Genomic DNA, 17,322 nt, shown 5'->3' with positions numbered 1-17,322 from the left:
ACCTGCGTGCGTCTTCTCCTCCACCCGGATCCATCACCATAACAGGATCCTTCACCTTAGTGCAGCCTTGGAGCAGAGTCCACCACCAGTTGCAGCTGCTTAGTAACAGAGTCCCAAGGATGAGTTCAGCTTCTGACACGAAGTCAAGCATGCTTGAGTCCAGCTCAGCAGCCAAGTCCCACATGGTGAGTGCCACTCTCCATAGTCGCCATTCCACCAGACCATGCAGACACTTCCCGCTGACACCATCACTGCGACCCCACCACGCCATGCCAGCCCTTCGTCCAGACACCATAGCTGACACACATCCCCCCTGGCTAAGCTGCGCAGGACTCCTCAGCTCCATCCTTCCTCCAGGCTCTCCAACTCAGAGTGAACACAAACTCACAATATCACAGGCAGTGATTGCACACCCCTAGCACACCTTTATAGGGTGTCACACCTGATTCATAATTAAGTGCACAAAAACCTAAAGTGCAATACCACTAACCACCACCGGGGACAGTCAAGACACCTTGGAACCTTCCAAAGTAAAAAAAGTTCACCCAGTGCAATTTAAAACTGTCAGATCATGACACCTTTACTGTTCCACCACCCCAACCACTCTACATACCAGACCTCTTCCCTTCCCTAATAACCTCCCTCTCCAACATCACTGAAGGAGAGCTTACTCATCTCCTTTCCAAATCACACCTCACCACCTGTGCACTTGACCCCATCCCTTCCCACCTGCTCCCTAACCTCACTAACATGATCATTCCAGCTCTAACCCTATCTTCTGGTACCTTCCCCTCTGCCTTCAAACATGCCACCATCACACTCATCCTGAAAAAATCAAACCTTGACCCAACTGCTATGCCCAGCTATCGCCCCATATCACTGCTCCCGCTTGCTTCCAAACTCCTCGAACAGCATGTCCATGCTCTACTTTCCTCCCACCTCTCATCTAACTCCCTCCTTGAAATCCTCTATCTGGCTTCCGCCCCCACCACTCCACTGAACCTGCCCTGACCAAAATTACTAACGACTTACTCACAGCCAAAGCTTACAGACAGTTATCCATCCTCCTCCTTCTCGACCTGTTCTCTGGCTTCGACACAGTCGACCACTGCCTACTGCTACAGATTTTTTCTTCCCTTGGCATCAAAGACCTTGCCCTGTCCTGGATTGCCTCATACCTTTCTGACCGCACATTCAGCGTTTCCCACTCCCACACTACCTCCTCATCCCGCCCTCTCTCTGTTGGAGTCCCCCAAAGGCTCTGTCCTGGGGCCTCTACTTTTTTCCATCTATACTCTTGGCCTAGGACAACTCAAAGTCCCATGGCTTCCAGTACCACCTGTATGCGGACGAAACTCCGATCTACCTCTCTGGCCCAGATGTCACCTCTCTGCTGTCCAGAATCCCGGAGTGTCTATGAGCCATATCCTCCTTTTTCATCTCTCGCTTCCTAAAACTCAATGTAGACAAAGCTGAATTCATTATCTTTCCTCCATCTCACGTATCTTCCCTACCCGATCTATCTATTATGGCAAACGGCATCACGCTCTCTCCCGCACCTGAAATCCGCTGCCTCGGAGTAACTCTCGACAATGCCTTGTCCTTCAAACCACATGTCCAAACTCTTGCCACCTCATGTCGCCTCCAACTCAAAAATATTTCCAGAATCCGTCCCTTCCTCAGCCCTCAATCTACTAAAACTCTTGTACATGCCCTCATCATCTAATGCCTTGACTACTGCAACACTCTCCTCTGTAGCCTCCCTGCAAACTCTCTTGCACCACTCCAGTCTGTCCTCAACTCTGCTGCCTGACTAATCCACCTCTCTCCTCGCTACGCCCCTGTCTCTCCCCTCTGTAAATCCCTCCACTGGCTCCCAATTCACCAACAAATCCAGTTCAAACTACTAACACTGACCTACAAAGCCATCCACAACCTATCCCCTCCCTATATCTCTGAACTAATCTCCCAATATCTTCCCTCACATAATCTTCGATGCTCCCAAGACCTCCCACTCTCCTCCACACTTATTCATTCCTCACACAACCGCCTCCAAGATTTCTCCTGAATATCCCCTATCCCCTGGAATTCCATGCCTCAACACGTCCGATTATCCACTACCCTCGGATCCTTCAAATGGAACCTGAAAGCTTACAGCCTGCAATAACCATTCTGCCACCTCACCACTGCCCGAGCTGCAGCCTCAAAACCACCAGCTGCTGCACCCCCGACCTTCTGTCTCTTCCCCCACTATCCCATAGAATGTAAAGGTAGTGTCACACTTAACGATGTACCAGCGATCCCGACCAGCGATATGACGCGGTCAGGATCGCTGGTGCATCGCTAAGTGGTCGCTAGTGAGCTGCCACACAGGCAGATCTCACTAGCGACATCGCTGGGGACGGGGGTCGCTACTTACCTGTCACACTAGGCGATCCTGCGTCATCCCGCATGGCTCCAAGCGTCGCTCGTCGTCACAGCAGGAAGCTGATGACGAGAATCAGCCCTGGACGTTCTCGCGCGATCAGCGATAACCAGCGGGGGAGCGGGTTGTAGGTAAGTATCACACACAGCGATATCGCTAGCAATATTGCTATAACGTCACAAGTTATAGCGATATTGCTAGCGATATCGCTTAGGCCTCTTTCACACATCAGGTTTTCGCCGTCAGGCGCGATCCGGCGCTTTTGACAAAAAACGGATCCGGCGAAATGCAATGCCGGATCCGGTTTCCCCCCCATTGACTTGCATTTGCGCCGGATCGCGCCGGATGGCCATGCGTTTCATCCGGTTTTCGCCGGATCCGGCAATGTGTCTCAATCTGGCGTCTGGAAAAAACGGCTACTGTAACGTTTTTTTGTCTCCGGCGAAAAAGCCGGACACGCCGGATCCGGCGCGTCCGGCATTTTCACACAATGAAAGCCTATGAGCGCCGCAATGCGCCAGATCCGGTTTTTTTGGTCTGAGCATGCTCAGTAGCTCTGCCCACAAGACATATATAAAAGCAAGACAGTGGGACCCTCAGCCACACCCAACATGCCACCCAAGACAGCAACCAGGCGCAGGAGAAGGCAGGAGACCACTGCAGCACCATCAGCACCACCACCACGCCAAATGGAGCAGCAAATGGAACATGCTGAGGAGGGGAGTCCAGCAGCAGATGAGAAACGGTAATTATCAAATCCCCAATTCCTCCAAACTAGGGCCATGGAATATCAAGATATTCATTGGCCCTTTGTTTCTCTTTATTCAACAGCCGCCCAAGAGATGCAGCAGCAGCAGAAATGGCATCACTGGCAGCAGCAACAGCAGCAGCAATACCCACAGCCATGGAGTCTGGCCATCAACAGGACAGCACATCTTCTTCTGGGAGCCCTCCCTCGCATCGTCAGCGTTTGACGGTAAGTTTTTATTTCCAAAATCCATCATCTCTGTAATATATGTCTATTCATTGCCTTTTATTTCAAAACAGGAATCACAAGATGAAGAGGAGCTCCCAGAAGAAGAAGGAAGGGGTGGACAGACACCTGGAGTGGGCTCACAATTGGTAAGTTTTTGGCATCAAACGCAGAAACACAACATCACACTACACACAACACATAGAAAACAATGTTCTGCAGACCACACACAGCAAACAAATGCCTACATCCAAAGACATAACATTTTTTTTTTCTTCTCTAGTCTTCCCAATCTGGTGCTCAGCCAAGAGGTCCTCACAGTGCCTCCCAGGGTCGTCGGCGACAGCAACGCGGCGGTCACCAGCGTGTAAGTATAAATATTTTTGCTTTGTTTTTTTGCACTTTTTATTTCATTTCTTTTGTGGAGGCTAATTATGTTATTTTTGTCTTTTTCTTTAACAGCCTTCACAGCGTGCTCCCGACTCTGACGGTGAGGATGGAGGAATCGATGTGGACCACCTCATCGATCTCGTCAGAGAAAGGGAGCCGCTCTGGAATATGGCTGACCGCCGCCACGCTGACCTGATCGTTACCCGACGACTCTGGGAGGAAATCTGTTCGCTCCTTGTGGACCGCTGGGAGGACCTCGATGCTCGGGCCCAGATTAAAGAGCGTAAGTATATACAGTACCGGTTGCTTGATGTAAACCAGTGTTTCCCGAACAACAGTCCTCGTGGTCCCCACGGATCATGTGTTCAGGATTTCTATTTACTATGGAAATCCTGAAAACATGACCCCTGGGGACCATGAGGACTGGAGTTTGGGAAACACTGATGTTGTATACTAACCACTCCTTTCTCGTTTCAGGGGACAGAATTGTGAAGCGGTGGCGGTCTGTGAGGGATCGTTTCAAGAAGGAGTTCAATAAAGAGATGCGGGCCCCGAGTGGATCTGGAGGACGCAGGAGCAAGTACAAGTACGCACAAGCCCTGTCGTTCCTCCGGGATACAATGGTCACCAGAAGGTAAATATTACACACCACATGTGAAAAAAAAATGTTTAGATGTAACAATTTTTTTTCAGCCAGGGCCATGCCATGTCACTTTTTTAATTGTTTTTTTTTCTCTTTATTCCACAGCACGGTGAGCAGCACTCGGGAGCCTGCACGGTTGGACCCTTCTGAGGCGATCCCTGAGGAGACCGGCACCGAGGGACACTTCGACCGCCCCGGTACATCTGCACCTTCACAGCCTTCCCACACATTCGACCCCTCTGTCCCATCCACCAGCACAGGAGCATCGTGGCCGCCTACATTACATGAAGCTGCTGGTGAGGAGATCGCTTTCCCTTTACCCCACCCTTCTGCCCCTGCCACCTCTAGTACACCTGCGGGTACTGGGCGGCAGCGGCAGAGGGGTCAGGAAAAGACTTATGCGCCAGAGTTCTTGCATCTGAATGCATCTTTCCAGAACTGTCTAAAAGTCTTGTCAGAGCAAATCTCAGCAGGCTTTCAGCAGATCAACTCCAGCATTCTGGAGGTGAAGACACTTCTGCAAACCATGCATTCAGAAGCAAGATCTTCGCCAAACCACACCTTTTTCAGGTCTGTTGTGGAGCGCATGGAAACGCTATCTCCTACCCAGCAGATGCATGTAATGCATTCATGCCACGGTGCTCTCCAGCACGTTACCTCCCAACCTCCTCTTCCCACCCCAGTAGTTCCTCCACCTGCACCCCCTCCAGCCACTTTCCATCCTCCCCCTCCTATTACATACCATCCACCTCCCCAGTACCAGCAACCACCCCAGTACCAGCAACCTCCCCAGTACCAGCAACCTCCCCAGTACCAGACATCTCCCCACTTCCAGCAACCTGCCCCATACCAAACTCCTTCCCCATACAACTTGCCATCAACATCATCTGCTCCTACAGTCCCTGCCCAACCTTCCACTCCACCGCCCACCACCTCTTCTGCCTCCCACATGTCCACCCATTCTGTAGCTTTTTCCACACCTTCACCTCTAACTGTTCCTTCCCCACCACGATCCCAGTCCTCTCTCCACACTCCCAGTGTCGAAGTGTCCCGCAGCCCCTCCAGCAGTATTTCCACCCCACACTACACAGATTTATAATATGTGTGTATTTTAATAAAAATGACCAGTTTTATGGTTTCAAAGCTTTATTAAAAAAGTTTATTAAAATTTAAAAACAGTTTACTAAAAAAAACATTTTTCAATAAAAGTTAAATTATTTTACACTGGTTGTCTGTCATTTCTTTCTGCGGCCAAAAAGGTTAAATACAGGGTATTTAAAAGGTAAAAAGGTATTCAAAACCAGGTATATAACTGTGGGTAAATTTTAGCTTTTTGCCACAGTTGTGTTCCTGGTTGTGTTTGAAGCAAAGTATTTCACCTAAAAAGTTGTGTTTATTGTTGGTGATTTCCTAACAATGTACACAACTTTTGTTAAAAGGTGAAATACTTTGCATAAAACACAACCAGGTACACACCTGTGGCCTAAAGCTAAAAATAGTAAGACCATGACAAGATAGCCAACTTTGGTTGGCAAAAGGTATATACTGTTGGTACAGAAGGTACACAAGTTTGGTTGGGTACAAATCTTTCACACTCTGTCATCCTGCCAGTGTACTCTGCCTTGAGGTGACATAAAGTATAGTGCAAAATTGTCCCTCATTACTGAAACCGTCACAGAACTTCTAGTGGTAATGTCATGGTAATCTTGCAAGGTGGTTTCTTCAGAGGTGTCCTCAATGGAAATGGGTTCCTTGCAGATAACAAAATTGTGGAGTACCACGCAAGCTTTGATCACCTCATCCACAGTTTCTGTCTTGAGGTTGATCGCAGTCAATAGGACCCGCCATTTGGCTGTCAGAATACCAAAGGTACATTCAACCATTCTTCTTGCTCTTGTGAGGCGGTAATTAAAAATGCGTTTTGGTCTTGACAATCCTCTGCTACCGTACGGTTTCAAAAGGTGTTCTGAAAGCTTGGGAAACTGACATATCTGTTGAAACTTTTCTGAAATTTCAATCCACCTCTCTGTTGTGGGCTCTGGTAAAAACTCTTTAGCTAAGGAGTCCCACAGTGCACGGCATGTGTACTTCACAATTCCAGATATGGTGGAAATCCCGAGTCTGTACTGGAAATGCAGTGACGAAAGGGATTCTCCAGTTGCAAGAAATCTGTGGGGAATTAAAAAACAATCAATTAGTTTTAAATCACAGCATTACATACCAAAACTCAGCTATAACACTTGGAGATACAAACTACCACCAACAAGATTGCAGTGAAAGTGTGCTCTGATGCGAGCATATCCAATAAATGTGGCTTACCTTAAAGTCACCATCAGACGCTCTGCGGGTGAAACAGAGAAGCGGCAATAGGTGTCCGCTTTTCTTATGAGGTGTGCAATGCGCTCCACCGAGTAATCAAAATTCTCCATTTTCATCCGAACATATCCAAAAAATGTATCTGGGTTTCGTCGAAGGTCCATGCAGAGTGTAGAATAGACCCCACGCGTCATTCTCTTGGCTGTGATGGGGTGGATCCACAAACGTCGTCTACGATGCCTGATGCGCTGCTGTCTCGCTCTCTCCTTCTCCAGAACAATCACCCTCAAACGATTCGCCTCTGCTGTAAAATCCGCCAAATTCTTCAAAATATTTCCAATCACAACATCCATCTTCGCCAGTAACTTGCTCTTCTCTCCAACCTGCACTTTCTCCTCTACAACCTATCAAAGAAGGGCTGTAGGAACACGCTATATATAGTTTTCCAGTAGCCAATCCCGTTCGGAAGGCCACAATCGGTGTTTTTAAAAACCGGATCCGGCGTAATCCGTCGAAAAACGGATCGAAAAACGGATGAACCGGATGAGACGGATCCGGTTTTGTCTGTCCGTCACATCCGGTTTTATGAAATATTTGCCGGATCCGGCGCTCCGGCACGACGCCAGATCGCGCCTGACGCCGAAAACCTGATGTGTGAAAGTAGCCTTAGTGTGACAGTACCTTAAGTCCGCAAGGACAGGGTCCTCTCCCCTCTGTACCAGTCTGTCATTGTAAATTTGTTTACTGTTAACGATATCTATAACTTTGTATGTAACCTCCCTTCTCATGTACAGCACCATGGAATTAATGGCGCTATATAAATAAATAATAATAATAATAATTACACTCGGCTCCCGCTCGCAGCAGAGCAGGAGCCGAGGGTCATTAGGATATCGCATCCCATGCTCTCTCATCAGATGCCATACGCAAGTGTGACCCCGGCCTTAGTGTGATCCGTTGAAGCAATCCAGAGTTATTACCACATAAAGTGGCGCTGGTCAGAATTGTAAAATTTGGCCTGGTCAGGAAGGTGAATCTAGGCTTGGAGGTGAAGGAGTTAAAAAAATTTTTTTTGTGTGTGTGTATTTTATTATTACGGGGTTAGTAATGGGGATGTGTGATAGACACCTCTCCATTACTAACACTTGGGCTTGATGTCAGCTGTGTTTTTGACGAATCACAGCTGACATCAAAACCAACTATAATTGCCCTGATTGCCACCGCATCAGGGCAATCAGGAAGAACAAAGGCAAAGCACCAGACTTGGAGTATCACATGTGATGTGCCACTCAGAGCCGGAATGGGACAAAAACGCAGCCCTGCCACACAAACCCCACCAGCCCACAAATAATACTCCTCACCCCGATCAGAGAATTTTGCTTTACTTTGTCATGCCCCTCACTCTCATAAAAGGAGATATTTGAAGAGCCACATGTGAATGGCGCCACAGTGCATATGATCGACCACAGCTGCATTTACATGGTGCTCTAGAGAGCTCCGATTTTCAGGATCATGGGGGTCCCAGCAGTCAGATCTCCAGCAATTGGAAAGTTATCCCATATCCAGAGGAGAGGGGATTACTTGGGATAATCCATTTAAACAGCTTTTCTAATATTTTATTTTTTTTTGGCCATAGTAACATTGAAAACACTACACCAGGGTTCCCCAACTCAAGTCCTCAAGGCCCACCAAAAGATCATGTTTTCAGTATTTCCTTAGTATTGCTCAGGTGATAATTGCATCACCTGGACAGACAAGAATTCAAACACCTGAGCAATACTAAGGAAATCCTGAAAACATGATCTGTTGGTGGGCCTTGAGGACTGGAGTTGGGGAACCCTGCACTAAACCAATATTGACCCTCCCAAAGTCCAATGTCGCCTCTTCGACAACAGGACAGGAGAAGTGGTTCTGTGCAGTGCATAGAGGGCCGGCTCCAGGTTTTTGTGGGCCCCGGGTGTAAGTCTCAGTTGGCCCCTTTAACGCATACCACAATTCATAATGCACAGGTACAGCAGAGAAATATAGGTATAGCACAATGCCAAAGATTTCACTTCTTACATTACATGAGTGATAACTATTGTACATTCTACAAACAGTCATAAATCAGACAGTAAAGTCCTCCATACAGTATTATGGGCACCACATAGCAGTTTAAACAGAAAAACATGCCTCATATATTGCTCCATACAGAATAATGAGCCCCATAAAATGCTCCATACAGAATAATAAGCCCCATGTATTGTTCCATACAGTAAAATGATCCCCATATAATGCTCCAAACAGTATACTGCACCCCATATAATACTCCATACAGTATAATGAGCCCCATACCTTACTCCATACAGAATGGGCCTCATATAATGCTCCATACAGAATATGATGGGCCCCATATAATGCTCCAAACAGTACATGATGGGCCCCATATATTGATCCAAACTCCAAACAGAATGGGCCCCGTATAATGCTCCATATATAATGGGCCCCATATAATGCTCCATATATAATGGGCCCTGTATGAGGCTCCAAATATAATGAGCCCCATATGATGCTCCATATATTATGGGCCTCATATGATGATCCATGTATTATGGGTCCCATATGATGCTCCAGTATATAATGGGCCCCATATGATGCCTAGTATAATGGGCCCCATATGATGCTCCAGTATATAATGGGCCCCATATGATGCTCCAGTATATAATGGGCCCCATATTATGCTCCAGTATATAATGGGCCCCATATTATGCTTCAGTATAATGGGCCCCATATGATGGTCCAGTATGTGATGGGCCCCATATATTGCTCAAAACATTTAAAACAAACTGAAATCCTCACCTCTCCTTGCTGGCCACTGCTCTGCTCTGGACTCCTCAACGTTGGCATCTTCCGGCTCTCTGCACTGTGACTGTTCAGGCAGAGGGCGCACAGATGTGACGTCACTGCACCCTGTGACCTGAAACATCACAGTCAGAAGACGCCGCATTGGAGGAGCGGGAAGAGGTAAGAATCGCAAGTGCCGGGGCACTGAGCAAGCGGGGGAGGGGTGGACTCTTTGTTAGCCCATGTGGCAACATTTCAGTTTCACAGCAGAGAAAGGTTATGTTATGGATCTGAAACATTGCCACATGGGCTAATAAAGAGTCCGCCACTTTTTTCACAACTTATCGGAGTGATTAATATATACATTATATACATACACACAGACACTAATAGCAGATACTCAGAATTACACCATGTATAAAGGACAGGAGAAGTATACACAGGTCCACAATATATACTGTGGTAAGGAATGTAGAGTGGAGTTGTATATAGTATAGAGATGGGCCAGTGTATATAGTGTGGATTCCACACTATATACTATATACACAGCAACATACTATATAAACATATTTTATATACGGTGTATATATATATCTACTATACAGTTGTCTAATTCTGTCTGTCTGTCTGTCTGTCTGTAATGGAAATCCCACCTCGCTGATTGGTCGCAGCAGTTAGGGTGCGACCAATCAGCGACAGTTGCTTAGTCATCGTGGCAACACGGCCGCATTGCTTATTGTACAGGCACATTACAGCCGTTAAAGGCATCACTGCTGCGTTGCTCATTACACAGGCACAGTCCTGTACATATTCTGGAGTACAATGCATTAGGTAATTAGGTAACAGTAGAACAGTGACTGCAGCTCTGGATGTAACTTGCGTATAATACATTAGGTGACAGCAGAAAAGTGAATGCAGCTCTGGGTGTAACTGGAGTACAATACATTAGGTAAGATCTGAACAGTGACTGCAGCTCTGGCTGTAAAAGGAGTATAATACATTAGGTAAGAGCAGAACGGTGACTGCAGCTCTGGATGTAACTGGACTACAATACATTAGGTAAAAGCAGAACAGTGACTGCAGCTCTGGAAGTAACTGGAGTACACTACATTAGATAACAGCAGAACAGTGACTGCAGATCTGGGTGTAACTGGAGTACACTACATTAGGTAACAGCAGAACAGTGACTGCAACTCTAGGTGTAACAGGAGTACATTAGGTAACAGCAGAACAGTGACTGCAGATCTGGGTGTAACTGGAGTACAATACATTAGGTAACAGCAGAACGGTGACTGCAGCTCTGGGTGTAACTGGACTACAATACATTAGGTAAAAGCAGAACAGTGACTGCAGCTCTGGGATTAACTGGAGTACAATATATTAGATAACAGCAGAACAGTGACAGCAGCTCTGGCTGTAACTGGAGTACAATACATTAGGTAACAGCAGAACAGTGACAGCAGCTCCAGGTGTAACAGGAGTATAATACACTAGATGATGGCCCGATTCTATCGCATTGGGTATTCTAGAGTCTCTGTTAAAATAAAAAATAGTTATATACTCACCTTCCGATGACCCCCGGACTCTGTCCCTCCTCTCACCATGCTCCCGGCATCTTCCGGTCCCAGTAATGCTTAGTGAGAAGGGCCGGAGATGACGTCACTCTCGCGAGAGCGTGACGTCATCAGCGGTGTTTCGCGCTAAGCATTACTGGGACCGGAAGATGCCGGGAGCGTGGTGAGAGGAGGTAAAGAGTCCAGGGGCCGTTGGGAGGTGAGTATATCACTATTTTTTATTTTAACAGAGACTCTAGAATACCCGATGCGATAGAATCGGGCCACCATCTAATATATATATATATATATATATACATACACGCACAACTCTACATTATACACTATATTAAGACAGCATTATACTATATTGTGTTGCATACATCATATAGGTGAGTGCTGTATATACATTACATAGGTGATACTGTGACTGGCGTGTATAGTCGCAATATGACCTATGTAACATATATACATCAGTATCACCCATATATTGTATTTATAAGGCCGGTTTCACACTAGCGTGTATGATGCAAGAAACTCGCACGAGTCTCTCGCATCAACACCCGGCGCTGGCACTCGGGACCGGAGCGTGCAGCTGCATAGAAATACATGCAGCTTCACGCTCCGGTCCTGAGTGCCGACGGTAGCGCCGGGTGTTGATGCGTGAGACTGGTGCGAGTTTCTCGAATCACACACGCTAGTGTGACCCTGGCCTAAGTCACAGTATCCCCTATATAATGTATATAGACTGCTGTATATACATTACATAGGTGATACTGTGATTACACAGATTTAGCAGCCAGTATCACCTATATAATGTATAAACAGCAGTCACAGTATCACCCATATAATGTATACTAGCTGACGAGCCCGGCACTGCCCGGGCATAGTAACTAACTGTGGTTAGTTATAGCAAATTATAATTATCCTCCCGTGCCCATATACATATCCGCCATCCCATAGTCCCGTGCCCATATACCCATCATACATATCCACGATCCCATAGGCCCGTGCCCATATACCCATCATACATATCCTCCATCCCAGTCCCATGCCCATATACCCATCATACATATTCTCCATCCCATAGTCCCGTGCCCATATACCCATCATACATATCCTCCATCTCATAGTCCCATGCCCATATACCCATCATACATATCCGCCATCCCATAGTCCCGTGCCCATATACCCATCACACATCCTTCATCTCATAGTCCCATGCCCATATACCCATCATACATATCCGCCATCCCATAGTCCCGTGCCCATATACCCATCATACATATACACCATCCCATAGTCCAGTGCCCATATACCCATCACACATCCTCCATCCCATAGTCAACCATTATGACATCATAATGAGCGGCGGCAGGGCTTGCAACCTATGATATCAGCGTCACCATGGCAACCATTATGACATCATAATGAGGGGCGGGTCTTGATACGCACACACTGTTTCCCCATTATGCAAATAGGGGCATTATGACATCATAATGAGGGGCGGGGCTTGACGCGCACACACTTTTTCCCCAGTATGTAGATAGGGGCAAAATTGTTTGGTGAATTGGAACTCGCGGGGTTAAAATTTCACCTCACAACATAGCTTAGGACGCTCTCGGGGTCCAGACGTGTGACTGTGCCAAATTTTGTGGCTGTAGCTGCGACGGTGCGGATGCCTATCCCGAACATACACACATACATACACACATACATACATACACACTTTGAGCTTTATATATTAGATAGACTGCTGTATACACAGTATACAGATGATAGTGCAAGTGCTGTACATACACAAAGTTTCCATATTGGGACTCACACAGGTATGGAGGTGGGGGAAGGATGAACAGCTGACGTGCGTCCATCGTCGGGCGTGCAGAGGAGCAGGTCCCTGGCTCGGACGGTGAGTAGAGCAGGAAAAAAAAGGGGGATATACAGCACTGGGGGGACTGGCATCGCCGGGGAGGCACATAGATCACCGTGGGGTGGCACAATGATCGCGGGGGGTACAGAAATCACAAGGGGAGTACAAAGATCACAGGGGGCACATAGCTGGGGGACACAGATCACCATGGGGGTGGCACAAAGATCACAGGAGGGCACAGAGATCACAGGGGGCTCAGAGATCACATGGGAGCACAAATATCACAGGGGGTACATAGCAGGGGCACAGGGATCACAGGGGGGGCACATAGATCATAAGGGGGCAGAAAGCTGGGAGCCACAGAGATCACAGGGGTGCATATAGCTGGGGGGCACATATCACAGGGGGCATATAGTTGGGGGACACAGATCACAGGGGGAATATATCTGGGGGCACAGATCATAGGGGTGCATATAGCTGGGGGAGTGTTATGAGTTCATTTTCCCCTTCACCATTGAGGTCTGATGAACTCCCTCTTCTGGTGAAGGAAGGTAGTGAGGCTGATTACCAAGCACCTGAGCTGGGAGAGGATAACTGGGCGACGGGGATCTCTGACTGGATATAAGGCAGCCGACGCCCTTCTGACTCGCAGGTGATTTCTCTGTGGAATTCTAGGAGACCAGTCTGATTCCTGCTCCTCAAAAGCTAAGTTTTTTGCTTTGCCTTTTTGCATTTGTGTTTTGGTTTTAGTTTGCCTTGCTTTTCTGGATTCTGCCATTCCCTGCTGGGGTGAGCTGAATTCCTTTTTTGTCGGTTTGCTCTGTCTTCAGAAAATACCTGAGTACTGATATAGTCTTTTTGAAGCCTAGCATCTTCAGGGCCTTTTTCCCTGTCAGTCTGTTGGCTCTTATTTTGATAGGGTTTTTCGCGGATTGCAAACAGCAGCTTTCCTATCCTGTCCTATCTAGTTAGCTTGGGCCCCATCATTTGCTCAGTCTATCTTTCTATCTGTGTTAGTGTTTTTTCTTCTTGCTTCACCGTCATTATATGTTGGGGGCTGCCTATTGCTTTGGGGTCTGCTCTGGGGCAGTTTAGATTTCCCTTTCTGTCTTTAGGCTAGGCAGTTCTCCGGCTGTGATCGAGGGGTCTAGGGCATTGTAGGAACCCCCCATGGCTACTGCTAGTTGTTGTTGATAGGTTCAGGGGTCTGCAATCCGATAGCTGCCAACTTCTCTGGTTTTCTGGACTTAGCTAGCATTTCTGTTTTTGCCTCCTACGGTGACTCATTCATAACAGAATCACCAGCCATACCGCAGATCCTAGGGTACTCAATAGCAGGAAAGAATTAAAAAAAAAAAAAAAAAGTGTGTATATTTTTTCCTCTATATCTCTGAGGCCGTAGGGGGAATTTTTTTTTTCTCTCATTGGAGATAAAGCAATTGTCTGATCGTGTGGAGCAGCTCGCTGCGGAAGTGCGGGGAATTTCCTCCTACCTTGCTCATTCACATGCTGCTGAACCAAAGATCCCTACTCCTGATGTATTTTTTGGGGATCGGTCTAAATTTTTGAATTTCAAAAATAATTGTAAATTATTTTTTGCCTTGAAGCCTAACTCGTCAGGGAGCTCCGCGCAGCAGGTTAAAATTGTCATCTCTTTACTGCGTGGCGATCCCCAGGATTGGGCGTTTTCTTTGAAACCTGATGATCCTAGTCTGACTAATGTGAACGCATTTTTTCAAGCCTTGGGGTTGTTGTATGACGAACCTAATGCTATTGATCAGGCTGAAAAGACCCTGTTGGCATTGAGCCAGGGTCGAGATTCTGCAGAATTGTACTGTCAAAAATTCCAAATTCCGAAAGTGGGCGGTCCTTACTGCCTGGAATGATAATGCCTTGGCAGCTCTCTTTCGGAAGGGTTTGTCAGAAGCCGTAAAAGATACTACGGTGGGATTTCCTGTTCTGGTCTGGACGATTCTATGTCATTATCCATTCAGGTTGATCGGCGTTTACGTGAACGCAGGACTGCACGAGAGGTGTTGCCACCTGTTGAACAAGTGTCTGAACCTATGCAATGTGATAGGGTTTTATCCAGGGAGCAACATCAGGAGTTCAGAAAGCGTAATAAGCTGTGTTTTTTTTGTGGCGATGCCTCGCATATTATTTCTGTCTGTCCTAAACGAGAGAAAGGTTTTGCACACACGTTTTCTGTGGGTGGTATTCAACCTAAGTTTCTTCTGGCAATTACTCTGATCTGCTCCCTGTCCACATTTTCCGCCAAGGCTTTTGTGGATTCGGGAGCAGCCCTGAACCTAATGGACTTGGATTTTGCTAAACGTTGTGGATTTCCTATGACAACTCTACGGACGCCTATCCCATTGAGGGGGATTGATGCTACTCCTTTGGCGAAAAATAAACCTCAGTTTTGGACCCAGGTGGTAATGCGAGTCGCCCCAAACCATCAAGAAAATTGCAAATTTTTGGTGTTGCATAATTTGCGTTATACCATTGTTCTGGGGTTTCCCTGGTTGCAAATTCATAATCCAGTTTTGGACTGGAAATCTGTGTCTGTGGTGAGTTGGGGTTGTCGGTGTGCCCTTAGTGAGGCTCCGTTTTTTTCCACCTCTCCTCAGTCGCATGATGTTCCTGACTATTTGGCGGACTTTTATGATGTATTTAGTGAGAATGAGTCTGCGTCTTTGCCTCCTCATAGGAGTTATGACTGTGCAATTGAACTGAGCCCGGGGTGTAAATTTCCCAAGGGTCGGCTCTTCAATTTATCTGTACCCGAGCACGAGGCTATGCGATCCTATATTAAGGAGGCGTTGGAGAAGGGTCATATTAGACCATCCTCTTCACCATTAGGTGCTGGTTTTTTTTTCGTGGCCAAAAAGGATGGTTCATTAAGGCCTTGTATTGATTATCGTGCCCTCAACAAAATTACTATTAAATATCAGTATCCGTTACCCCTGATTTCGGATCTATTCTCCAGAGCTAAAGGTGCTTGTTGGTTTACCAAGCTTGACCTCAGGGGGGGCGTATAATCTTATCCGCATTAAGCATGGGGATGAATGGAAGACGGCGTTTAATACTCCAGAGGGACATTTTGAGTACCTGGTGATGTCTTTTGGGCTCACTAATGCCCCTTCTGTCTTCCAGTGCTTCATGAACGACATTTTCCGAGACTTTGTGGATAAATTTTTGATTATCTATCTGGATGATATTTTGATCTTCTCCAAGGATTGGGATTCTCATGTGGAACATGTTCGGACGGTGTTCTGGATCTTGAGGGAGAATTCCCTGTATGTCAAAGGATCAAAATGCCTTTTTGGGGTACAGAGGATTTCATTTTTGGGATTTATTTTGTATCCGTCAACTATTGAAATGGATCCGGCCAAGGTACAGTCCATTTATGATTGGGGTCAGCCCACTTCTTTGAAGGCCCTTCAGAAGTTTTTGGGTTTTGCTAATTTTTATCGGAAATTTATAGCAAAATTTTCTAGTATTGCCAAGCCATTGACTGATCTGACTAAGAAGGGTGCTGATGTGTTGAATTGGTCTCCGGAGGCTGTTTCTTCCTTTCAGGAGCTGAAGCGAAGATTCACTTCTGCCCCGGTTTTGCCGCAACCTGATGTCTCACTCCCGTTTCAGGTAGAGGTGGACGCTTCTGAGATTGGTGCAGGAGCTGTTTTGTCCCAAAAGGATCCTGTAACATCTAAAATGAATCCCTGTGCTTTCTTTTCCCGAAAGTTCTCCCCATCTGAACGTAACTATGATGTGGGGAATCGGGAACTGTTGGCCATGAAATGGGCATTTGAGGAGTGGAGACATTGGTTGGAGGGAGCTAAACATCAAGTCGTGGTCCTCACTGACCACAAGAATTTGATTTACCTGGAGTCGGCCAAACGCTTGAACCCTAGACAGGCTAGATGGGCCTTATTTTTTACACGTTTTGATTTTGTGGTCTCTTTTCTTCCTGGCACTAAGAATGTCAAGGCTGACGCTCTCTCTAGGAGCTTCTTTGCTGATTCTCCTGTGGTGACCAAGCCTGCTACCATCTTAGGCGAAGGGGTAGTTCTTTCTGCCATCTCGCCCGATTTGAGACGTGCTCTGGAAGAGTTCCAGGAGGACAAACCTGAGCGTTGTCCCAGTGGAAAGTTGTATGTTCCTGACCAGTGGAAGAAGAGAGTGATGTCTGAAGTTCATTGCTCTGCATTGGCTGGTCATCCAGGTATTTTTGGTACTAGAGATCTGGTGAGTCGGTCTTTTTGGTGGCCCGCCTTGTCTCGTGATGTCAGGAATTTTGTGCAGTCCTGTGGGACTTGCTCCCGG

This window comes from Dendrobates tinctorius, unplaced genomic scaffold, assembly GCF_039654945.1.
Source record: "Dendrobates tinctorius isolate UK_male_01 unplaced genomic scaffold, ASM3965494v1 ptg000065l, whole genome shotgun sequence".
NCBI lineage: Eukaryota > Metazoa > Chordata > Amphibia > Anura > Dendrobatidae > Dendrobates > Dendrobates tinctorius.
The sequence above is the reverse complement of the archived record's forward strand: the minus strand, read 5'-3'. Positions refer to the sequence as shown.